General features: G+C 43.6%; 1 protein-coding gene across 5 annotated transcripts in view; it reads right to left on the bottom strand.

Annotated features, from left to right (window-relative positions):
- Positions 1 to 26,286, bottom strand: part of HIVEP2 (HIVEP zinc finger 2) — a 137,354-nt gene that overhangs the window by 21,851 nt on the left and 89,217 nt on the right. For 4 of the 5 annotated variants that reach the window (XM_082215865.1, XM_082215864.1, XM_082215868.1 and 1 more), the window contains one exon: positions 22,296 to 22,391. The gene's annotated coding sequence lies outside the window, so the exon portion shown is untranslated. Of the gene's footprint in view, positions 1 to 11,395; positions 11,438 to 22,295; positions 22,392 to 26,286 lie in introns of all 5 variants that reach the window. The other variant, XM_082215866.1, reaches the window with a different exon arrangement.

Raw genomic sequence — 26,286 nt, 5'->3', positions numbered from 1 at the left:
GTGATGGAAATGTCAAAAGCAGCAAGAATCCTGCCAATTCTATAGCTGCCCTGGTAAACAAACTGACCGCAATCTAACAAGAGGGACCCACATGAGGCAGGTCAAATACAAAAGACAGGGTAGAGAATCGCCTCACGTGCAACAGAGTGCCTCGCTCAGGCAGTTCTCCATTTCAAAGATCTGCAAATGCAGCAGCAGGATGGGTCCCCATCTTCCCTCTTCAGACGTCCCACTTTCTCCATCCCACTAACCATTTATTCAGTGTACACACTCCCATTTACTCTGCAGCCACTGGTATGGGAAGTGGAGCATGCAAGATGTTAGCCACAATCCACATCCACCCTGTATCTGTCCTGCATTTGGGGGAGTTCCCCACCACCACCACTACCAAAACCAGCTTCAATCCCCACCTGGTTAAGAGAGCAACCTAGGTGTGTTTAAAATGTAGTAGTAGTAGTAGTAGTAATACCCCACCCATCTGTCTGGGTTTCCCCCTGCCACTCTGGGCAGCTTACAGCATATATAAAAACATAGTAAAACATCAAGCATTAAAACCTTTCCAATACAGGGCTGCCTTCAGATGTCTTCTAAAAGTTGTGTAGTTTTTTTATGTCCTTGACATCTGAAGGAAGGGCGTTCCACAGGGAGGGCACCACTACACAGCCCAAGTTCCAGGAAGGCCTCAGTCAAGCTGATTCGTCCACAGTCACCATCAGTACCACTAATAAGCTTTGTTTCACCCATTTTTATCATGGCTGGTTAACTCAGGTGGGGTCAAATGCACCCTGACAGCACTTAAAGAAATTCCTAAAACTTTTATGTCTGCCTTTCACAACCATTAGCACAGCTGGGTGTTTTTTGTTTTGTTTTGGGCCCTCTTATGGGACTGAGGTCACTTTGCTTGTCTTGATGGACAGGTTTTACCCATAATTTTATTATCAACTGAATTGCTTTAATGGAAAAAGTGCCGTTTTAGTAGTGGTTCCCATACCTTTGAACAGCCTGCTTTCAGAGGTTCATCTGCCTCCATGTAGCAGGTCTCCATAAGTCAAGTGCTGCATGCTGTGCCTATAGCATCCACTAGAAGTTACCTGTGCACACTGTCACAATCTGATGGAGAGTCTCTCTGCTTCTGCCAGTTGTGCCTGGCAGCAGTGTGTGTGTGGCGGGGGACGGGGGGTTACCATAGCTCAGTGACAGGAAAGGTATCCAGTTCAAATAGTCTGACCTGGTATGAGGCATCTAACATTCTGACTAACACACAAGGTTCTCCAAGTGACAGTCGGGCAACCCCAAGCAGTATAACATTTGGACTTCAAATTGCAAACCTGTAATAAGAGGAGGGTCTGGTATTCTACTCTTTTCATCAAGCATTATTAAGAAACAAAGTGAAAACTTTCTTTGGATATCCCAGTGATGGAGTAGTATTTATTTTACCAGATCATATACATTTCATTTCAGATGTTCAATATTTGCTAATAAAGCAGGGTAGAGAGAGGTTATAAGTCTCTTGTGGTTGTGGCTTTGTAGCTGGCAGTCTACACTGTTTCCCAAGTTTTTCCATGTAGGAATGTAATTTCCAGGACTTTTCACTGGCTCTTCATGAAAGATTGAATGGTTGTGTGTTACACACACACACACACACACACACACACACACACACACAGAGTTATAACAACTCATTAGCTCATATAGAATCCTTTTCCACATGCAGAATGAACTCAACCAGGAGAAACTTTTTAAATGTAGAAAAGGGTACATTCTACCTCCAAAACTTACTGAGTTTCCATTACTTGAATATTTTTAAGTTCTTCCATGCTAGAAAAACCAAAACAACACAATTCATTAAGCTTAGAGAAAGTGATTTCCCCAAAGTTGCAAAGCATGTTCCAAGACCAAGTGGGGATTTGAACTTCAGCGTCCCAAATACCTGGCCATCATACTAGCAACTGCACTACACTGGCTCTATCACAGGCTTGTCCGTAAATATTTACATACAGGCAGCAACCATTTTGGGCGCGTCCAATATGTGAGCAACCACACGCATCACGCTGAACCTGGAAGTGACCCAAAAATGTCACCAAAAAGGGGTGGAACGGAGTGGCCTTACACAGGCCTTGCTGATGTATGCAAAGGCCTGGAACGTAGCAAATCGGTCACTACCTGTATATGTTTGCTCATCTGTGTTATATATGCTGCTCCATCTAACTAGATGCTGGTTTTCTGAAGCAAATCGTATATTAAAAACTACACTAGATATATTTGATTTGGGACTCTTTTGCATGTTATTTGTCGACAAAGGCACACCTGCCAAAATGCACACATGGGAAAGGGCAATCTGATGTAATGACACCCATGCTGCATGGCTATGCGACATGTTCACATGCAATGTGTGAAGCAGCCCTTGGGCCTTGCTGCTGAGCCGAGCTCTGCCACTCAGAAACATTTAAGAGAAATCAGCATGCATACGTCTATTCTCTTCTCTCTTCCACATTTTAGGGTGCCCTGAGATGGTGAATCACTACAAGCCAGTCTTCTTGCTTGTTTCCTCAAAAGACACACAATAGTTGCAAAAATAGTTCATGCAAATGAAGCTCCTACAGCGTCAGCAGCCAGATGAGCGTGGGTGATCAGAGAAGACTCTGCAGTTGCAAAGAGCAAACTGTTTAAGGAGAGCAGTTGTCTTTTTTTGCCGGGTAGTGGGGGGGGGGAGAGAGAGAGTTTGCCCTTGCTGTTCACTGTTATATTAAGCTTTGTTCCAAAGACCACCTATTTGCAATGCAATGATAAATGACACCTGACAAGATCTGACCCTCCCTTCCTACTAACACAGGAAGCAGTGCATTGCTGAGAACTGAAGGTACACTGGAGGTGTCATTAAAAAATAAAGGCAAGCATAAAATCTAAATATAACCAGGACTACCCACTGGGTATGACTGTATTCATATTTTTAGCAAGTCTAACACTTGATGTTTTAGGTGGTGTTTTTTTTTAACCTCACCTAAATGCAAAGCCGCATCCTGGTTTTCAATATACTTGTCTGCTTGCTCAGTTACATTCTTATACATGACAGTTTCTCTGTGGTGCTGCTAAGTACAGTGACACTGGTGTATCTAACAAGCATCGTTGAGATCTATGCTAACTAAAGCTCCTGCAATTGTCACTTTTCACTCTCTCTCTCTCTCTTTTTGCAGGAGAAAAAGATAAACATCCACATTACTTCTAGATATCTCTAAAGAACCAGGGAACAGCTACTTATTACAAAATTCAGATAAGAAAGCTAACTGACCTAAGCAACAAAGGCTAACAGACATAAAAATCTAGTGCCTTTTCAAAAACGAACACCTAACAAGTCCAACTGCAAATCATAAAGGTATTATATACTAGACGACAGCAGGCTACAAACCAAGAGAAGTATCGAGAAAATTCTACCTGAGCGGGCTGAAGCAGTCTGATGTATTTCCATCTCTGAAGCTAATGTGGTCTAGGCCCCGGGTAGTAAAAGGGTGAGGCACCTCTTGGGGACACCCTCTCATCACCCCACCCTGGCCTCCTCATAGAGAAGATCGAGTTGCAAATGCATCAATCAAATAAGGAACAAATGTTAAGTTCAGGTGGTTCAAGGCATGCCCCCACGCGACTGAGGGAGAGGAAGGAAGAATGTCACCAACCCATATGACTAGGTCTTTCCACTTCCACCTATGGCCTATAATTAGAACAGAGGTAGTCAACTTAGTTCAGTGAAGGGCCAGACTGCAGCGGAAGGAACTGTGAAGAGAGGCACAGATTTGTCATACGGCACATGTAGTAAGGTCACAGAAATTCACATAAAGATTTATTCTGAATGTGGGCATACTCATCTCAAAAGAAACTGTATTTAGATTCCTTCTGCTGGCTCTAGCTATCCAGAAGCGATGTACTGTATATGTCTCAAGAGAAGACCCCCTGGAGAAATCCAGAGTGGTTCACAAATCTGAATCCCTTCCTCCCATGGCAGCAGGCAACTTTTTCCCAGTACCAAACATGTGGTTCCCCCTCTTCCCCGGACGTAACATTTTTAGCACATGGTTTGTTTTCTGGGAGTGGAAGCAGCTAATCAACAAGTTTCCAATTGCCCTCATTCATTTCCTTCTCCCACATCCACCAGCACCGTCTTCTTGGACTGTCCTCTTCCTGCACCCTCTCCCTTCTCTCCCAGACCACATGATGCTACTTTCTACCTGCTGCTTCCTGTATCTGGCAAGCCTCATGCTCTCTCCTGTCCTCAAATCTGTGACATGTGGAGCCAAACACTAATCCATTCATGGCATTGTTACCATCCTCCGGCTCTCTCTATTCCTCTGACAGGTCAGGCAATGTTTAGAGAGGGTATCCTCTGTCAGATAAGGGCCACAACTACTTGCTTCATTCCCATTTCCCTTTCTCTAGGTCTCCCTTGTTGCTGAGGACTTGTTCAGATGGAACCCTGTACATGGCTGAAGACTATGTGCAATCTAGCTTTGCTCTGAGCAATGAAGGTGTCATGGTCGTCATGAGAGAGAGCCTCTGTTGTGTAAGTGCTGATCCCAGCCCATGCCAATCACAAGTAGCATTGTGTGTAAATGGTTCCCAGCCCCCAAGCACAATTTTTACCATAATTTCTCCATTTCCTTAGAATTCCCAAGTTTTTAGCGAAAGCAGGAGCACTAGTAGGGCAGAGCTGCCCCATGACTTGGCTTTCATCTTGTGGCACGACACTCAATTAACTTGACGCAGGATGCCTCCAGAATTTCCTCCACTTGAGCTTAACTTGACACATATCTTTCCTCAATGATCCTAGTTACTTTGGGACTACTTAGGACTCTGCTATGGATCAATACCTCACCAGTGTTTTTGTAAAGGAATAATCTTTATATTTTAAAGCCATATTTTGGTGGGTTCACAAGGAACCCAGAGACCATCAGTGCTTGAAAGGGAGGAGTCATGCTGCAGTTGCACAACTAACCATATCAGGTAAACAATAATTTTACCAACATTTTGAAAGGTGGAAAGATTATTTTAACAAGCTCCCTCTCTCTCGCCTTCATCTGCCTTAGCTGCAACAAAACATGTCTCTCCTACATTGGTCTCTACAGCCACAGCAGGTGCTGCAGCTTTCCAACAGTCTGATTTCACCCCAAAAGGCGCACCCCTTTATTGTCTCTTGGGATAGACAGATGCCAACAACTGCAATAATGGTGTGGTTCCTGCTAGCTCTCCAAAGTAAGCAACTGATGCTGGTTTCCTTATTGGTCAGTGCCAAGTTCTTCCAGAACAAGCAAGGTCTTAAAAGCCAATGCAATTCAGCCTAGATGTACACAAATGTCTCTAGTCAAGATCAAAAGAAATGTACTGCTCATTGCTAAGTCTGCAGTGAAAACATGGCCAGAACAGTTGTTCACATTCATGTGTGTACAGGCACACTAGCAGATCTTGTAACACCTACTAAACTCCTATAATTGCCCACGAGTTTAAAAAGCAGGCAGGATGGGCATGTATATGCAAAAGGAAGATATACACCGCTACTAGATACATATGCATGTATGGCATTGCAGGCAGGCAAGATTATCGTGGTAGCAATTAATTATTTACAGCAGACGAAGCAGTTCCTGTTGAAGTGATGAGCTACGCACAGTGGGCTGAAGTTCTTTAAGTTCCTGATTGGTTAATATAATGCATAATGTATAACACAATGCAATGAAGTAATGTGGTATGTAATTAGAGATGCCATAAAACTCTTGTGTCTTGGCTGGCCATAACTGTTTGCATCCTGCAAGCCAGGCACATAAATATTTTGCCCAGACTAGGACCGATATTTCATGGGATATGGTTTTTTATTCAGGGGTGCTCTAACCCTTTCACTGATGTGTACTCAAAGTATCCTTCCAGTCTTCTTTCGGCATATTTCATGACTAGCTGTCAGGAAGTGCCACAGCAATTTCGGCAACATAAAAGTTTATGTATAATTCCTCCCCTGCTTTTTTATGCCCCCACCCACGAAAAATGAAAGTTTTATTGATAATGTACCCATTTACAAAGTGAGCACTTACAGTTTTCCAGATATCGCCCATGCATTCCAGACACCACCAGAATCAAGGAAAGGTTTGAAAAGAAGCTGTAAGCCATGATACAGAACACTGTAGCCTGCGGAGATCTGCACTACCCCCCTCATTTGGCCTTCCTCAGAAGGAAAACCAAAAAGAAAAGACCAAATTTGCCAAAGACTGAAGAGTTATTTCCTCTTCCAGCCCTCCTCTCTTCCCATGTCGGGGCAGCAGCACTTACCTGACCACCTGTCACGTACTCACTGGGGAGTACCAGGAAGAAGAGGTGGCAGGAAGGTCATCATGGTGCGAACGCACTGGCAGAGCCAATCCAGGGCTCCTACTAGTGTGTTTGCACCACCAAGTCCTAGCCCCTCCCACTGTCACTCCCAGTGTACCACGGCATCATGGGTGGCTAAAGGTCAGGTAAACGCTTTCAACCACTGTTGCATCTATCTCTTATCAATACCACAAAATGCCTCTTACGTTTCGACAGAGAAGACAGTGGCAAGATATTCCAGCTAATTATTGGACAATGGCGAAAGGTTCCGAAGACCCATAAATGGAGGAAATTGCATCATTATCATAGTGATTGCTACTGGTTTTTCAGGGATTAAATTATAGCGGTTTGGAACCCATACAAAGCTGCTAGCTAGAGATCAGGTGCCTGTGATCCCATTTCCCCCAGGTTTTTTCCAGGGCCATCTCTAAAGACGCACATCCTCCTTGTGGTCAAATAGCAAGAATGTCACTCTTCTCCCCAGAACTTGCTGATCTCCTGATGATCCCTCACAATTTCAAGCTCCGGAAGTCACTAAGGTAACTGCTGATCCTTGTTTGCCCAGATAAGACGCCAGCCAACACAGCGGCATCCAGGTCTCTAGCGCCATCATGTGGCAACTCCCCAAAGACCACACTACATTTATTTAAATGTAAGATTTCTTAACCTGCCCTTCACCACAAGGTACCGGGGCAGGTTACAATGCAATATGCAAGTTATAAAAACAAGCAAAATAATTTTAATACAAGTAAGACAGTAAAAACAAGCAAACCATAACAACAGAGATTCAACAAAAGCAGTGGGTCCCACAAAGCAAAGTAGAATAAGTGTCAATGGCCAGGCTAAAGTTATGGCGTGGAAGATCCAAACTAGATTGAAGAAACAGTTTAGTCCTTCAATTGGCATTATTTCCCTAGTTAAAAACCAACACCGTTCCAAAGCTTGCCAACCATCTCCAAAGTATCTGAAAGAACCAGATTTTATAGTTTGACAACTGGACCATATTATACAGCTATAATTTTATGGAATAAACCAGGTGTGGGTTTGTTGTTGTTGTTTTTGCTTTGTTTTTTTGAAGTACAGTTGAGGGTTTAATTTAGCCTCCTAATGAACTGGTGCCCAGACCTGCCTGGCTTCAACCTAAAACCTGCCAGACACAGCTATGTTCTCTACCTCCTGACCCACCCAGACCCACCTAGTGTCCACTCAAAACCCACCCCTGCATTTACCCACTGACCAGGTATTTTTAAAATCCCTGATCTGGCTAATTATCCAAGGCTAGTGCTGGGTGTTGCGTGGTGAGCCCCCCCAGTGGAAATAAAGACACATAACACAATTATTTAAGGTTAATGGGGTAAATATGGTCACAACCTTATTGGTTACAGGTGATGAGCGGTATTGGCTTAGGCATTGGTCCTAACAGACTATTCGGCTTCAGCCCATCCGCTTGAAGTCCAGGAAGAGTTAACCACCAGAAGGGAGTCCTGCTGATGCACATCAACTAGGAATTCCCCCGGGGTCACCGCTCGGGGGTGTGCCTTAGGCCCTCACCTCCATAGGCTTCGGACAGGGCCACACCCCACGGAATCCTTTATCGGACTACCCTTCAATATGCGGGGCAGGTGATGGCGCTTCCTCCCCCCTTCCATCTACATAACAATACCAATGCCTAACCGCCAATACCAAGGAAGTTGTGACAATTTGCCACCAGGTAGGCAAAAAACCAAGTGGCTGGTGCCAATTTGCCAAGTGGAAAAAACTCCTACCAGGACCCTTAATGGCGACCAACTAAGGTCCCTAGCAAGGTCAAAGACGAAAACCTTAAAAGGCGGGAGGGTGGGAAACCAGAGCAGCTGGAGGCGGCAAAAGAGGGAGATCCCTGCCTCCCGAGCCTGCCGATTGGCTGTCCAGAGGATGACGGGGCCAGGGATTCCCTCAATCACGCAGAGGCTGAGAGCCAGCCACCGCGCGCATGGTGGGAGCATGCAGCCCGCAACACCACCTCCTCTTAAGGCGGAAGTGGCTCTATCGATATATCGTCCAAAACCAGTTTGAAGTCTATATCGTGATATCCGTTTCATAATTTTTGGCCTGGCAATATATCGTGAATTGTGGGGTGGGTTTGTGTTTGTTATGCAAAAAATCATGACACAGGGAAAACCGCGAAGCCAGCCAGTGCCTCTACATAACTCCATCCTTATTACGGACATCATGATATATTGGTATATCACAATGTTTAGCTGGTGATATATCGCAATGTTGAAAACCAGATATTGCCCAGCCCCAGACCTGAGACAGAGAAAGGACTGTCCCATTCCTTGGATGCCTGCCCTTTATAACTAGGAATGCCCAATGTTGAACCTGGGATCTTCATCATCCAAAGATTGTGCTCCGTCGCACCTCCCTCCCCAAAAGAGAGGACAGCCCTGCTCTCCACCTAGGTAGCGTTTAAATGTTTCTGGGTTTGATTGACACATTGGATAAGAAGCTTTATTCGTAATGCACAGAAATACATGTGGATGATTTCACCCAGGAAAGCAGTTCAAACATGGGAAGCACGGTGCCACAGGCACTGTTTGTCCTGGAGAATGACGTACATCTCCATTGTTTGAGGAAAGGGCAGGGCCAATCAGGTGCCTTGTATTATTAAAATTGTGTTCCCTCATTTGCTCATTACGTAGGCTATTCTCTGCTTACGTATTTCACCAGGCTAAATAGATGCACTTACATTGCAAAGGCACATTGGCCTTGAAAAAGGTTCCCCAGTCACAAAAACAAAATAAAAATAAAAAGGGGTATAGAAAAGAACCATATCAAACAAATTCAGTTTAACTGGGATTCTCTGGTTAAAATAGAAGAAATATGAGATACGTGCCTGACAGAAGCAATAATTATAATGCATTATTAACAAAGCTCTGATTTCATCATTAACAGTGCTCATGTTTCCACAAAAGATCACACTTTAACCATGCCCAAACCTGCACTGAAGACAGTCCTCACTGAACATCAAAATTATATATATTTCAAGAGCTGGAAGCACCAAGCTGATGACTAGCAGGACAAAGGTTCTCAGTAAAACGGCCATTATTTATTTATTTGGGAAGCTTTCTGCACTCAACATCCATTTTTTGTTTTTGTAGCAAATATTTATTCAAACAACCCTATGAGCATGGTTAAAATAATACATATACTATGTATTTAAATTTTGTTTTCTATCCCACCTTCCCTCCAAGGAGTTGAGGGCGGCATACATGGTTTACCTTCCCTCCCCATTTTATCCTCACAACAACCCTGTGAGGGAACGCAGGGCTAAGAGACAGTGGCTGGCCCAAGGGCACCCAGTGAGATTCATAGCAGAGCGGGGAGAAGAACCCTGGTCTCCCAGGCCCTAGTCTGACACTCTAACCACTACACCACCACTGGATCTTAAATGAATAAAATAATAAATACATGGTAGCACTTAACAGTACACACACTGAACTTAATGAAAATGACTAAGTTAGGCACCTTAATTCCCATAGTTCTACTCTGAGTTCAACATAGTTGAATACCACTCAGATCTGTAAGCTCTTTGGAGCAGAAACCTATATTCTCTTTCTCTCTGGATGGATGGATGTAGTGTCACACATACCAAAGATGCTGAATAAAGAACCTCCCCATTTAAACAAAAAACACAAATATTTAAGCTCTTCTGCCCTCTGAAGACCCTATTTGCTCTCCCGCATTCAACGTTTGTCGTCACATACTCCTTTGCCCATTCCTGCATGCAATCTGTTAGCCCTTTGCCTATTGAACATGTGAAATAAGTGGCTAATGGGATAGGAATGGTATTCTATAACCCTACTTGTGGCGTGTGTCAGAAACTTCAATTAAGATAATCAACTCCAGCAGGGGAATTTTTTAATCCCATTTAGAGATGAAAAACTAAGGTGGAGTGTCACCTGCTTCGGACTTTACAAAAGCTTTGCCATTCAGCAGAGAATTGAATGCAGCCCCTTCATGTTTGATTTCTACACGCTCTTTAGCAGATCGCACTGATTCAAATTGCACATTGATGAGGTCTCATTAATTTGGCTCTTTGTGAGCAACGAAAGGACGCATAAAGACTTAAAGACCATCTCAGACCACAGTCTAAATACAATACAAGGTGCAGCTGGCTCTCTGCAGAGCCGTTAGCAGACTTCTCCAAGCCACAGGCGAGAGCAATTTTTCATGCGTGTCTAGATGGGTGGGTGGAAATCATGACCTTAACCGTACACGAATTGTTCTGGTCACACAACGTGACCAGAGGTAAATTCTCAACATCCGTCTAGCTGTAGCCTGCCTCAAATTTGCATGTGATCAGGACTCATGCAGATAAGTAGCATTACTGGCATGACATCACAGTGGAAAGGGGCAGGGGCTACTTCCTAGCACTGAGTTCATTTTATGCAATCCTCTGTTGGGTCTGGTAGGTGAGTGACTCAAACTATAACCCTCTAACTCAAATATCCCTCCAACTCATTCCACAGTTTCTTGTGGACAAAGCTGTGTGTCCTCCCTCATCTGCCAACTGGCCTGGTTTGGGAATGAGGTGGGGACAAGGTTGGAAGGCAGGATAAATGTAAAAGGAAACAAGAGCTGAATTCAGAGAGTCTGAGAAATGCTATCTAGACAAGCACCTTATATCTTTTGGCTAAACAAGGACAAAGCTTTCTATTCCTTGATTTAAATACTGCTATTACGGTAGCTTTCTACAAATAATTTGCTATGGCCTATCTAAAATGTAACATAGTATACATGCTGTTGCATCCGTACATATGTCAGTGGAAACAGAAGGAACATCTGAAACCGGCAACAAAACAAAACAAAACAAGCCACTAAAACTTTCCATTTTGCAACCATATTATCAGCTATAGCAGAAGACGAATCCTTTATGTAATGATTGTGCTTTCTCTCTTTTTGGGATGATGGAGGGGTGTGTGCGGGTGTGTGTGAAATTAGAATTCATCCATAGCTAACTCAATTGGCAGAATAAACAGATTATGTTGCAATCCATGCACAAGTGACTTACGCTCGACTGCTTTTGGGACCGCCACGGAAAATGCTTCTGAAACTACAACAGGTGCGAAATGTGACTGCCCACCTACTGGCTGGAGTGGGGCAGCCAAAACAGGCGAGTGGATACAGCTGTGGTGTGGTCCATAGCCTGCCTGAGTATGTAAGAACAGGCACCAATGTGGATGGCAGGGTCAACCTGTGGCAGCGCTGTCCCCAAAGGGAGAGACACCAAATGGGATTTCCCTCCCCCCTTTGGGTTTACACTTCAGTAAGTTTCCAGTGTGCCCACCCTGCCTGTCAGGATATGAAATTGTAGGCTTTGCACTGTGGGCAATAAGCCTGTGACCTTTACCCAGGGTGAGAGCCTGTCTTCTGTCTGGCAATGTGAGGTACATAATACAGCTGTGACCCTATTTGCCCAGCTGCATATAGTCACGGTGGTGCTAGGATTTGTCTTGGTGGGCAGGTAGCAGGAAGCTGCAAAGGTGCTGCCCCCGTTTCAGTGGTGGTAGGCAAGAAAGGTAAAGTCTGAATGGAGGGGCTGACCACAATCTGAGGCCCAGGGAGGGAGTCTTGTTAGAATAAAGTTATAAACTCAAACGACAGAGCCGCTGGTCCCTGGAAGGGCCCCTGGGCTGAATTAGCTCTCTGAGGCCCTGGGGAAGTGTACCCAGCTGCCCCCACTACACAGGCCTGCCTAAATGTCCCTTCAACTCTCCTGTGTCCCCAGAAGTTGCAGGTAGTTTATCTATTGTGTGTGAATGTGCACAGATTATATAATTTCAAGTATGCCACATATATGGGTCTCCGTTCCGTGAGAACTATCTGCACTAGCTTAGATCAGCAACATTTTATACATCCTCATTTATATTTGGTCTTAACTTGAAAAAGCTAAAGCCATCAGTAAATATCAGGACAGGAAGGCTTTGAACTCTTCCCTCCTACATGCAGTCATCGCACAGCTGCTTGCAGGTTACCGTTGACAATTTCCTGTGTAGGGCAAACTGCATGCCACCTCCCCTGCAGAAATAAAAGACCCAACTTGTTCTTAACTGCTGATGGAAACACTGTCATATTTTCCACGAGTCGAGCTTGGAACCATTACTGAACTAACATTCTCACATTTTTCCATATTTTAGCAAAAAAACTTCAGTAAACAGCTGCAACCAGAAACAACCAAGGGTTCCTGTCACTGTTCTTTCACTGCACAATGTGGGTATTTTTTTTTCCATATTGGAAGCCCGGTTCTGATGAATACAAAAATCTGAACAGGACCCAACTGTCCAGGTTTAGCTGCGCAGACACTTTTACGAGCTGCACAATAACTTGTACAGTTTGGAACGGCATACTTCTAGGAAAAGATTGCTTCCTGTAGATTGCTCAGCTGTGTCTTTTTTGGATGAAATTCAATGAAGTTCATGACTTGCAGTCAAGTTATGTTTGCCAGTCAAACTGCTAAAACTGAATGCACACAGAAAAACAAACACACATACACACCAGTGTTTGCCGCCTTATTTATTGCCTCCCTCGAAATACCCTCTCTCTCTCTCTCTCTCTCTCATTCAGCTATACCATGTGGCCAAGATGGCCACTCAGTGCATTGCATGGCTTTTTGGCAAAAACAAGTGGAACAGTATACCTCATCAGCCCATGTATGCTTGTTCCACTGATGCTTAGTTCAAAACAGCACACCACCATCTGGCGAAAGCTGCTAACATGGATCTGAGTTTGCTTGCCAGCTTGGAACATATTCAGCCTCTGAACTAGATGGCAAAGTACCAATGGATCAAAACGAAGACACGATACAGGACACAGGATTGTCACCGTGCAATGAACTCTGAGACTGCAAATGTTAGTGAGGCAAGCATGCACTTAAAAGTACAAAGTGAGTTAGCTCCCAGTAGAGAGCGTTTGGTAATTATATCATTTGAAATGTGACTTACAAGGTAGCAACAATCATCATATGCTGCTGCTGCTGCACTCGTGATTCAGAGCAGGAGGACAGAAGGGCTCTCACTCTGGAATTTGTCCCAAGAACAGTCACTCCTGTTACTTGACTTAAATCTTGAGGTCCGTAATTCAAAGTATTGTATTGCCAAGACGTTTAGCAGTGGGAACGCTGCGGCAGCAGGGGTTCCACAGAACAATAATAATTCAGTCCCCACCCAGGGAGCTTGCAATCTACATTAGACAGATATGACTAGGGCAAAGGCCGGGGAATCAACAATGAGGAGTGAGAAAAGGAGTGTCAAATAGCAAGGGAAGGGCAGGTGAGCTGAGGCCATTACAGTTCAGGAAAGGCCTTTGGCATGCTTGGACCAGCTGTTCTCTCCCTGGGCTGCGTTCCAGGGACAGCCGCTGCAATCAACACTGCATTCTAGAAGAAATTGCTGGTTGGGGCTCCACTTCTAGGTTCAGATGTTGACTCTGTAGCTCTGTTAAAGAGATACTGGGTAAGCTGACAGTGTTGGCTCTCACAACATTGAACAGCAGGCTCAAGGTGCACACGTTTAGCAAGATACCCTCTTCGGAAGTCCGTCACCCAAGCCTCCTGGTTCAAACAGCAAACTGAGCAATGCTCCCCTGCAAGTGAATCTGCTGCTCTTAAAGATGAAACCCTTACTCACACCCCTGACATACTCATATGCAGGTCAGCCTCTGACTGGCTTCAAGGGCATTGCATCTCAAAATCTTGCCAAGAATAAGATTCAAACACTTATGGTTCTTTCAGGAGATAATGTTAGCTATTTCTAGATACAGAAGTGCTTCTAGATATTGGGATCAGAAGCTCTCCTAGTGATCACACTGTGCCTAGTGATCACAGTGACTTTTCTCAGTAGGTCTTGCCCCAATGAGGCAGTTGTCAGGACTGAAGTTCCCTGCTTTCCACCACTTTCTAAGGCTCCTACTCCCTCAGGTCCTGCCCCAGCAACCTGAGACTCTGTTGTCTAGTGTCTCTTTGCTCCACCCTCTTCATACCTCTTTGGGTTCTGGGAAACCAGGAAGGAGGAGAGCTAGTCATTGCAGGAGGTGGAGACTCCCCGGATTCTTCAGCAGCCTGCCTCCACTCTGCTTCTGCCTCAGAGTCTGAATTGCTCTCTGCCACAGCCTCTTCCTGTTCGCTATCCCATTACCTCTTCAGCTTCTGACATCTCCTCCTACCAGTCGGTACCCTCTTCTCCCTCTGATCACTCATCACTGTCCCACTACCAACCCCCCAGCTCTGAGCTTTCTTCCCTTGGGGGTTTGCTTGGGGATTCCCCAGCTGATGCCTCCCACCACTCCTCTGCATCCAGCCAGTCCATGACAAACAATCATTCAACATAAATCAAAGGAGCCAGGACCCTTCTGATACATCAGTGGTGCCCAAAATTGGCCCTCCAGCTATTTTTGGACTACAACGCCCATCATCCCTAGCTAACAGGGCTAGTCGTCAGGGATGATGGGAATTGTAGTCCCAAAACAGCTGGGGGGCCAAGTTTGGCCACCACTGCGATGCATATTATTTAATACTTATTATTAAAGACTGAAAATAAAGCTGTGACGGGAACCATCACAACCAATCAAAACAAACAAGCCGGAACGATCACACACACACACACACACACACACACACATTTCCACACATATTGTTTAATTGCAATTTAAGCCTGTCAAGAAAACTGGAAGTGCACTGCTTGAAGCTGGAGAGACAACTGGAAAAATTATCCTGCAGCGGTAGGCAGAGATATAATGAAAGGAGGTGGGAGTGGACCGCCCAAAACACAGCTTGAGTAAACAAATACCGTTCAGGAGTGTTTTAAGACCAGTTCAGAAGAGAGACATATTTCTCCTCAGGTTTTCCATGGATTGACGTTTGTTCCAATTCAGCAGTAAAAGGTGGGTTTCCTCAAGGAAAACAGCAGGTCAAAAGAAAATACCTCTCAGCTGCATGATGGGAGATCAATACAAAATATTAGAACTCACAGGACAAATGAAACCGTGAATGGGCCCTAAATGGGAGAGTGGGGATCTTAAGCTCATTTACATGGAAATAAGTTCCACTGAGATCAACAGGACATGCTTCCAAACTAATGTGGTTACAAACAGGGTGTCAGGCAATTTATACACACAGCAGAATTTTGGATTGCTCTATTTACTATTGTACGAGGAAAGAGGACTGAGTAAACATAGTACTCTTAATGGTTTAGTGTCAAGACAGAATTTCTCCTTCAGACTATCCTTGTCTGTCTGCATTTTACTTTCAAAACTAGAAGTCACAGTGCCAAAAGGATTTCAAGGACTGTCTCCAAATACACAGAATATTAATGCCCTGCAAGCACTCAGAATGCTTCCTCACATTGAAAGCTGAAATATATGCAACAGAAACACAGATGACTTATTATTTCTCCCTAAAATTTGTTTAAACATTTTTTTATCGTGGCCTCATCCTAAGAAACCCTGGGAAAATAAACCATTTGCAGCACAAGTCCCCAGCACTTCACAGTTGAATGAAGAAAGGCTGGCATGGTCAGATGTCTAAGCAGCAAACAGTAGTGCTCATAGGTTTGGGAAAAGGTATGGTTACAGACATATTTGGAATGTATATCCCAGGTCTGGGAAACCTATGGCCATCCAGATGTTGCTGGGTTGGGTTAGTGGGAGTTGCAGCCACACAGCATTTGTAGGGCCACAGATGCTCCACCCTCTTGCTCTTCATTCTGGAAAGCAGCAAACACTATAGAAAGAAGACAAGCAGGATTTCCTAGTCTATGAATCACTGGAGGATCGCCAGAAAGATGCTTGTGAGCATTAGGCAAGGCTAGTCAACCAAAGCAGAAATGTATCTGCAGAGTGAGCTCCAGAACGTTCTGGATCACAGACTCTTCTGACCTACTGAGTTATGCAAACCAGAATGATCAGACACCAAGAACTACAGTGGTACCTCGGGTTAAGTACAGTGGTGCCTCGCAAGACGAAAAGAATCCGTTCTGTGATTCTCTTCATCTAGCGGTTTTTTCGTCTTGCAAAGCAAGCCCATTGAAGGATTGGCGGATTAGCGCTATTAGCGGCTTATCTGCTGATCGGATCAGCTGATAAGTGGCTTAGCCGCTTAGCAAAAGGGGGGAGGGGGAAAAATCAGGAACTCGCAAGACATTGTTGTCTTGCAAAGCAAGCCCATAGGAAATTCGTCTAGCGAGTTTTCCGTCTTGCGAGGCATTCGTCTTGCGGGGCACCACTGTACTTAATTCATTCCGGAGGTCTGTTCTTAACCTGAAACTGTTCTTAACCTGAAGCACCACTTTAGCTAATGGGGCCTCCTGATGCTGCCACGCCGCCAGAGCACGATTTCTGTTCTCAACCTGAAGGAAAGTTCTTAACCCGGGGTAATATTTCTGGGTTAGCGGAATCTGTAACCTGAAGTGTATGTAACCTGAAGCGTATATAACCCAAGGTACCACTGTAATGCCAAGGCCTACATATTACCTTGATGGTGTCTGTGTGTCTATGGCTTCTTTGCACCGCAAGGAACATTGTTAAGGATTCTACCCACATGCCTGCATAGTCAACAGCTTCATCTCAAACAGATGTCAGGCACTTGTCTGCAGAGACACCACATTCAAAATGCAGGTCTCGGGAGAATCAAGTGACATTCCCCCCCCCCATAAACTGCGTATGAGTCAACGTTCTCTAATACAAACCAATCCCTATACAGTGGTGCCTCGCAAGACGAAATTAATTCATTCCGCGAATTTTTTCGTCTAGCGAATTTTTCGTCTTGCGAAGCACGGTTTCCCATAGAAAAAGTATCTGAAGAAGTGTGCACGCACACGAAAGCTCATACCAAGAACTAACTTAGTTAGTCTTTAATGTGCTACTGGAAGGAATTTTTTTATTTTGACTATGGCAGACCAACACGGCTACCTATCTGTAACTGTTTCCCATAGGAATGCATTGAAAATCAATTAATGCGCTCCTATGGTAAAAAAAAAGTCCAAAGCAAGCCAAATTTGGTACAACAAGAGTTTATTAAGTGCTCTTTAAAGTCACACATACTGTAAAGAGCATTTCAAAATTCAAACCCAGATTTTTTTTAAAAAAACAGCAGAGTGGCCCAATGGTCACAGAAAATCATAAAAATGCAGAAAAAAACCACAAGCTTCCAGATTCTTGCAAACCCCTCCCCAACTGTTTCCCCAGCCACCCAGCACACAGAAATTCAAATCCAGATTTTTAAAAAAAAAAACCAGCAGAGTGGCCCAATGGTCACAGAAAATCATAAAAATGCAGGAAAAAAACCACAAGCTTCCAGATTCTTGCAAACCCCTCCCCAACTGTTCCCCCAGCCACCCAGCACACAGAAATTCAAATCCAGATTTTTTAAAAAAAAACAGCAGAGTGGCCCAATGGTCACAGAAAATCATAAAAATGCAGAAAAAAACACACAAGCTTCCAGATTCTTGCAAACCCCTTCCCAACACCAAGTCCTTGAATTCCAAACACCCCAACCCAAAATCCAAAACTCCCCAAAAAAGTTTTAAAAACTTAACTTACCAAATGGCTGCAAAAGAAGTTTTGGAAAAGCTTCAAAAATCACCAAAGTCTTTAAAAACCTCAAAAAAGGCTACTATGTACACTGCGTTCTATGAGTTGCTCCTCGAAGTCAAGTCGCAACTGTATTAACAGTGTTAAGAAAAAGGAAACAAACTTGCAAGACGTTTTCGTCTTGCAAAGCAAGCCCATAGGGAAATTTGTCTTGCGAAGCAGCTCAAAAATGGAAAACCCTTTTGTCTAGTGAGTTTTCCGTCTTGTGAGGCATTCGTCTTGCGGGGCACCACTGTATATACAAAAGATAGCACAGCAGGGACAAGGTTTCTCTTCCAATCTGAAGTAGCATAAAAACTTTACCTCTGACAAATATATGAAACGGCTCTTAGTTTTCTTGCCTGAAATGAAAACTAGAATCTGTTTTCGGCTGGGGGGTGGGGGGGGAGGACAATCACTACCACTGTCTCACTTATAGAAGATCTTTTGCTCACAGGTTCAAGGCAGCAGGAGGTTTGCCTGCACTCTCTGAACCTACTAAAGGAAATGAGCTTCTCTTCTTCACGTGCAGCACTGAAATTAGGCCAAGGCCTCTGAAGACACTCATTTTCCCCTCCCCGCCTGCCCACTGAAAAAATTGTTACATAGATCTATAAACTACCCTACAAATTGCTCTATAGATCTATAAACTACCCTGGAAACATTAAACATTTGCTTTTCATAGCAGCAGCACCAGCATAACCTAAATTAAGACCACCAATAATATGCACCTAAAAATCCAACCACATGCATGGTTAGATAGATAGATAGATAGATAGATAGATAGATAGATAGATGATAGATAGATAGATAGATAGATAGATAGATAGATAGATAGATGATAGATAGATAGATAGACAGGTGATAGATAGATAGACAGGTAGATCAAGCACACTCATTATCACTGATAGTCTTTTAAAGATACAAAAGCTCTATCTACATGAGCCTCAATTCACAGAAGGACCATAAACTCCAACGCTAATGAAAGCTAAAAGCCCTATTTTAAAACACCACTTAAAAGGAACTGATGAAACTCTTTAACAGGCTGCATCATAGGAAAGGGCATGTTTTCCCTACGGACCGCTTGTCCCAATGCTGAGAGGTAGCCATTCATTCTGATGGCTTCCTATTTAAGTCCCTGCTGACCCCTCTCTCTGCGCTGTTTCAGTAAGTTAGAATTGGCTGGGCCTGGACTACATTCCTCAACAGACAAACGAAAAGCGCCCCATGCCGTTGTTTACATTTTTAAATGGCAAGTTCTCACTCAGTGATATTGTGTGCATATGGCATGTGCATTCTCTTAGAACAAGGAGCACTCTCTGAAGTTCTGGGAGAAGAGGAGAGATGCTGCCTCTTGTTATCTTTTTCAGACAATCGCTACAGAAGCACAGGACAGGATGTTATGCCTAGATAGGATGTTATCTTGCTTCCTCCCCAGGCACTCCATTCTTTCCCCTCAGCATGCTTGGCCCTGCCTCTTCCCCACTTGATGCCTAACAAAAACTATTTGGCCAGACTCCAAGATTTGCCGGGGGGGGGGGTGAGCAGGCTGACGTATTATATTAGACCATCTTAAGCAGTGAGAGTAAGAGAGGGAGAGAAAGTGCAAGCTTTGGGGCTTTACAAAGAACTTTGGCAAACATATGTTTCTACTTAGGAGAAGAAAAACTTTCCATTGTGGTTGCTTTAGCCTGTGGTCTACAGGTTTTATTCTCTAAGGTCTTGTAAGGTAACACACCCCACAAACTTTGGAAGCAATATTTTGATGTTTTTACTGGTTATCCACCAGAAGCAAACAGCACACTGGAGATAACTTTGGTCCCTTTCTGCACAGAAGTGAGTGGAGTGAGATGCAAATGGGCGTGAATGCAGAGCCAGTTTTCCCCCAAATCACAGCAGTGTGTTAAAAATCAGCCTAGCAGATGCTGCATTTGTGCTGGAGAAATCCCGACACACACACAAGATTCAGAGGGAAATAAAATATTTTCTTAAAGGCTTTAATGTTATTCTACATAATACAGTTCAAATAATTTTAAATAAGTTTTTATATGTGGCTAACTTTTAAAAAATCATTTCTAGCAGCTGTAATTCTAATTCAAATGTTACACTGGCTACATTTTCTAAATGACCTTTGCTGGGAACTGGATGGAAGGAGTACATTCCTGTTGATTCGCTCAGCAGCATAGGATACCTTTGACCACAATATGCTTCTGGACTGACTGGTATGGGATTAGCAGGAATTGCTCTGTGATAGCTCCAGTCCTTCCTTGAGGGATGGTTCCAGGAAGTGATACTGGGAACTCCTGCTCAGTGCCTTAGCCATTGGCTGATGGTGACCTGCAAGGTTAATCATCCCTCACGTTATTTAGCAGAGACTGTCCAAAGGTCTAGGGCATGGGTCGGCAAACTAAGGTCCACAGGCCAGGTCAGGCCCAATTGCCTTCTGGATCCAGCCTGCGGATGGTCTGGGAATCGCCGTGTGGATCGCCAGCGTGTGTATTCTTTCCCTTTTGCTCCTACGGCGCCGGTGCCACCTCCTCCCTCCCTCCTCCTGGCTTCTCCCTGCTCTGCCTAGAGGAGGAAGGGGGCTGGGCTTTGTTGGTGCCAGCAGCAGCAGCGCTCGAGCGGCTGCCATTTTAAGCAGCCCCTCTTCAGAGCCCTTTTGCACGCCACTCATCGTCCAGCCCCTGCCACCAGCCCCTGCCGCTCTCAAGACACAGGTAAGCAGCCACCAGGGCTCGTGGTACTCTTGCATCATTCCCCCCCCCAAAAAATATATAGTCTGCTGCCCCCCAAGGTCTGAGGGACAGTGGACCGGCCCTCTGCTGAAAAAGTTTGCTGACCCCTGGTTTAGGGTGTGTTATACATAATCAATATGCAGATGACATGCAACTCTATTTCTTCCTTTCACCTAATACCAAGGAAGATGCTGGCGTTCTGTATCAGTAGCTGGCTGGAAGAGGGCTAGCATATTAGACATGACAGACACCCTCCAGATCAGGAAAGGGCCTGACTCAGGTATAGGGATTCAGAGTATTTTGGAGGAAGCAATAGCTCCACTGAAGAAACAGATTTGCTCCTGGATTTAGCTTTACATGAGGATGACCTGGTGGCAAGTTTGCCAACTGTGCTACACCAGCTGTGCCTATTCCTGAAGAGGTCAGAGCCAGCCATGGGAACTCTGGTCTTAGTTGCACCAAGGCAAAAAAATAAAATAAAAATAAAAATAAAAAGCTGTACAAAAGGCTACCTTTGAAAAGTTTCTGGAACTTCAGCTGGTCCAGAACACAGCTGCAAAGATGTTATGGCCATACCAGATCATGCTGCACAACAACAAATACTATAATACAACAACAAATAAGAGCTGTCAATGTATACCTCACATTATATCATGTCAGTCCCCAGCAATGGCTAAATGAATAGAAAAGTTTGCAAATAAGCCGAAAATTAAGCAATGACAGCATCAATCGTACTTTAGATTTTAGATGAGGCTAGCTGCCTTGAGCAATGCCTTTGCACCAGAAGGGTGCAATGCAATGCTTTAATATGTTTTATATATTTAAAAGTACTCTTTCATTTTCAGTACCTAATCTCTGAAGGTTTGACCTGAGCGTTATCGTGTGTCTTTCGAAAGCTCTTCCTACAGAGGAGAAGAGGTCCTCTCATTTTCACAGTGGATGAATCAGATATTACTAGCACGATCAAGACACTTGCACTGTAGTCTCTGCCTTGCCCCACCAAGTCTGGGTTAGATTCCACCAGTACTAAGGTGCTTCTAAAGACCACGCTGCTATTCAGAGCAGGAGGTGTGGCGCTTGGACTGCTTTCCAGACACTCCCCCTTTAAGGGAACCCTAGCAATATCTTCTAACAAATCCATGAATAATAGGTCATGTTGATCAACTTGTACACTTAAGTATAAAAGCAGTTAAGTAGGCAGTTGCTGTTACAACAACTTTAAGGGACCCTGCCCGCTCCCCGATAGCCAAACCATTCTGAGCATCATTCTCAACCTCATTCTCCTGGTGCCATGATATTCTACAAAGGTGTAACCTTTTGATTCGTCCCAATGATATGCTTCTGTTGGTGCCCCCTGAACCCAGGTCCAGCATAAGGTCAAGATACTGCATTAACAGCATTCAGAAGTGATGTGTTCTAGACAATAAATTGTCTTAGTGTGACATGTACAAACAAAAACACCAATAAGTGTATACACATTTTCAATCTTGCACATGAATGAGTGTACCAAAGAAATGCATAACTGAAACATTGAAACATAAAAGCAATGCCCTCTCATCATAGCTATGTTAGCATGCTGGAAATAACATACGGCAACTGTTAGTTTCTTACCTCTCTGTTGATGTCAGAGATGAAAGTGAATAATGGTCCGATGACTACTTGGTTCATTAATCCAGTTTAGAAATAGCTCTCCAGAATATTCTGCACCTATTTAAAACAACAATAATAAAAAAGGTTCAGAGGAGGTTGAGCAATATCATCCATTTTTTATCACAGTCTAATGTACACAATACTGTTGAGGACTGTACAGAGTTTGTTTCAGAGTTCCTGAGTAAATTGTTTTTAAGTTGATAAATAGAAATCACCATTTCTTAAGCAAATTCCACTTCTTAGCTTACTTTCTGTACTCATGTACACTTATCTGAATACAAAATATATACAAATCAGGTGTGTTTAAGGAGCACATGTGTAGACACAGATACTTCTCCCTTTATGAGGCAGCAGTAGGGGGGAAAATTCCTTTTTTGGTTTTTATTTTAAATAGGGTGGGGAGAGCAATTTATATGTGTGTGCAGGTCAAAGCTGACAGGCTCTTTTGGCTACACAATGCAATAAGTGTCCCTAAGTTAACAATACATATGCAAAACAGGCTGCAGGAAAGGTACCAAAATGTGGTGTTGGCACCAGTAAAGGATGCAGTCTCAGTCACCAGCCATGGTACCATGAGCCGCCACAAGACTGTGGCCTTTCCAAAGGAGTAACTGCACAACCAGCTATTATCAGTTGCCCAAGGGCACTGGCTGTTTTAGAGTTATTTATAGAATGTTTTGGCAAAGGTTTTTCTCCCCTCCCCCCTTCTTTCCTTCCATTTAAAAAAGTGCACTTGCTGAAGGAAAAATACCCCTCACACACCCCTCAGAGACTAAGGGAGATGGCTACACATAAAACTAAATAAATAATCAAGTGACATATATCAAATAAACTTGTTCATTCCCCCCGTCCCCCACAAAACATATAATTTTAACAATGTGCATGTGCAGATTTCAAATTGTGATATAAACATTTTCCCTCGGCTTGGGCTCTTACACCATTCTAACTATGGTTTTAATAACAATTTCTTTTTTAAAAAATAAAAATAAAAATTAGCTGTTGCCAACTGGAAAATGTGCTTTCGAAAATCTGGGATCTCTCATTTTGTATGTGTATCTCACAGTCATTTGTTCTTAAAATGGCTCCTTTTGCACTGCATTAATTGCCTTCCAAGAAGTTGTGGCAGCATCTTGCAAATTTACATTCCTGGTGCTTTAAGCTCACAAAAAACTCCAAATGCACTTTCAGGGCAGTTATTCCAAATTGTTTTGCAACAAATGGTACCTTCATGTTTTATGGATGATCCAGATATGCACTGTGGTTTTAATATCTATGAAATACTTCTAACCTTCTTTTCCGCTCATATTTCTCATGCATGTTGAATTCAGTAAGTAGGTAATAATCAACAAAACAACACCAGATGAGCAAACTTGAACCCAGGGTATGCTGCACAGGAGTCTAAAAACTGCTTGCAATTTACATACAATACTTCCAATTAGTGTGCTTTTAAATTTCAGATGGAATTATTTTCTCTTTAGGAACAACACTTCCAAGAAATTTAGTGTCTTGGGTTAAAAATTTCATGTCAGCCCCCACAAAACTGATTGGCCACATCTCAGCTCAACTATCTGTCCTAGGAAATAGATTGTGGGGAAGGCATGAAAGAGGGTAGAAAATATAACATCTATTGCTGTTTCTAAATTAAGGCAATTTAATCTCCTCCCCCCATGCTTACCATTAAATCTGAGAAAAAGAATGTTTTTTTAGGTATATTGCTAAGGTAGAATTGTCAAAGGTAGGCAGGAACAAGCTATATTGAATTCCGCTGTGCTGATGCAATGGAACAGAAAGAATCCTGTATTATACACACAGACTTAAGAAACCCCACATTACAGTGGTACCTCGGGTTACATACCCTTCAGGTTACATATGCTTCAAGGTTACAGACTCCACTAACCCAGAAATAGTGCTTCAGGTTAAGAACTTTGCTTCAGGATAAGAACAGAAATCAGGCTCCGGAGGCAGCAGGAGGCCCCATTAGCTAAAGTGGTGCTTCAGGTTAAGAACGGACCTCCAGAACGAATTAAGTACTTAACCTGAGGTACTACTGTATATTTTAAGGAAACAAAGCTTCTAGACCTCATAAAGCTTGCTTATGTGATACATCTTCTAATGGTCCCTTCGAGCATCTCATTGTATGATTTGTTTACACATTCAGAGGTACAATCTGGAAGCAGGTTCAGGAAGGAAAACGGACCCCAAACACACATTGACTGTTGATACATTTCTGGTACAATGACAGCGAAATAATGGAACGGTCAGATGGGTTTCAGACTTTACAGTGAGTTTCTTGAAAATGGCCAGAGATATTGAACAAAGGCGTGTTACAAACTTTGGGATTCCTAGTACAAATATAGAATTGTTACTAAATCAGGATAATAATTTCAGGTGCTGAAATAAAGAAACAGAAGGGAATTTGGAAATATGCCAGCTGTTCCTTTAGAACAGAGGTAGGTCTGGAGTCTGTATCCCTCCACATGTTGCTGGATTACAACTCCCATCATCCCGACTACTGGCTATGGTGCTAGGGCTGCTGGGAGGGTAACAACATTCAGAGACCACAGGTTTGACTGAAGCTCCAATTTTCAAAAGGTCTGGATCATGTTTCCAGGGGCAAGAGGGAATTTTCTATTCTCTGCCTTGGGTTTGCCAAAGCAGGGTATGGCTGTGCAAACTCTGAGCTTGAGTTTTTTTAAAATAAATAAATAAATAAATGGATGGATGGATGGATGGATGGAACACTCTAACCCTTGCAGAATGAAAATTATGTGAGATGTGCAGGTGCTATTCAAAGCAATTGTTTTGCGAGATATGAGCCTGCTCCTGCCTTTCAGTGCTTTTAGCCATTTCATTGCTATTGGAAAAAATTAAATGTGCATCAGGGAAGACCAACCAAGAGGCAATGGAGAAGGAGCTTGTTGATTTTGAAGCTGTTTGGGGGGTCTTCCTGGATACCTATACATTTTTTTTCTGGAATCAATGAAGAAGAGGCTACATGCGCTATTTTAAAAGGACATCTTACATCATTCTGAAGCTGTTTTTTGCTTTCCATTGTCCCTGGTAGAGAAGTGAGGATTATTATTATTTTTGTCAACTTGAAATCATTGTAGCTGTGATTGAACAGTAATGTGTCCTTCCAACAGCAAAACATGACAGAAAACTCATGTGCTTTCTATAACTCGGGTTTCGTTTTATGCAAAAATGATGCTGTTGTTTTCTTAGTAAACATTTATTTAAAAATTACCCTGCTAATGTGAATGTAAATAAACTCCATACTTAATTGATCCATATTGCTGGGGATGGACCATTATGGTTCAGAGAGTGTGGCCTACATGAACCCCAGCATGAACTGATGGAAGACCTACACTGACGTAACAGGTTTACAACTCATGAAACTTGAGGTCACTGCCTGGTTTAGGGTTGGCACTGAAGAAGAACAGGGCTCTTGTGAGAGGCAGAAATTAAACTAGTGAAGCTTTTTCTGACACAGAAATGTGATTCTGGAGAGTTTCACCTGGTCACCTTGAGCTTAGGGCGAGCATGTGGGCTCTTGGAGAGATCACAGCTGCTGTGCTCCTTCTTAAGTCCTCTTCCGGCTGCACTGCTGCGAGCTAAGTCATGACTGGGCTTGCCATGTCATTCAAATCTAGGCTCACGGTTTGCCCCACCCCAGACAAAACCACGAGCTGCGACCAAGTTTTGTTCTTCGGTTTACGTTTTGTGGTTTGGCTGGAGCGAAACAAACCACAAGCCCCAGTTTGTACAGCAGGCTAAGCCAAACCATTGCTTAGCTGACAGCAGCACAGTCATAGGAGGAGCCGGGAAGAACTGCAACGATTGTGATCTCTTCTCCAGGAAGCCTTGCATTAAGGCTGAGCTGCGGTTTGGCTTATTGTTAACATACTGTTATGGGCTACCCCAATCTCTGCTGAGCAGTGCAAGATTCCAGGCC

The sequence above is a fragment of the Podarcis vaucheri genome (genome assembly GCF_965113315.1).
Source record: "Podarcis vaucheri genome assembly, chromosome: 3".
Taxonomy (NCBI): domain Eukaryota; kingdom Metazoa; phylum Chordata; class Lepidosauria; order Squamata; family Lacertidae; genus Podarcis; species Podarcis vaucheri.
Note: the sequence above shows the minus strand (reverse complement) of the source record. Positions and strands in the feature narration are given on the sequence as shown.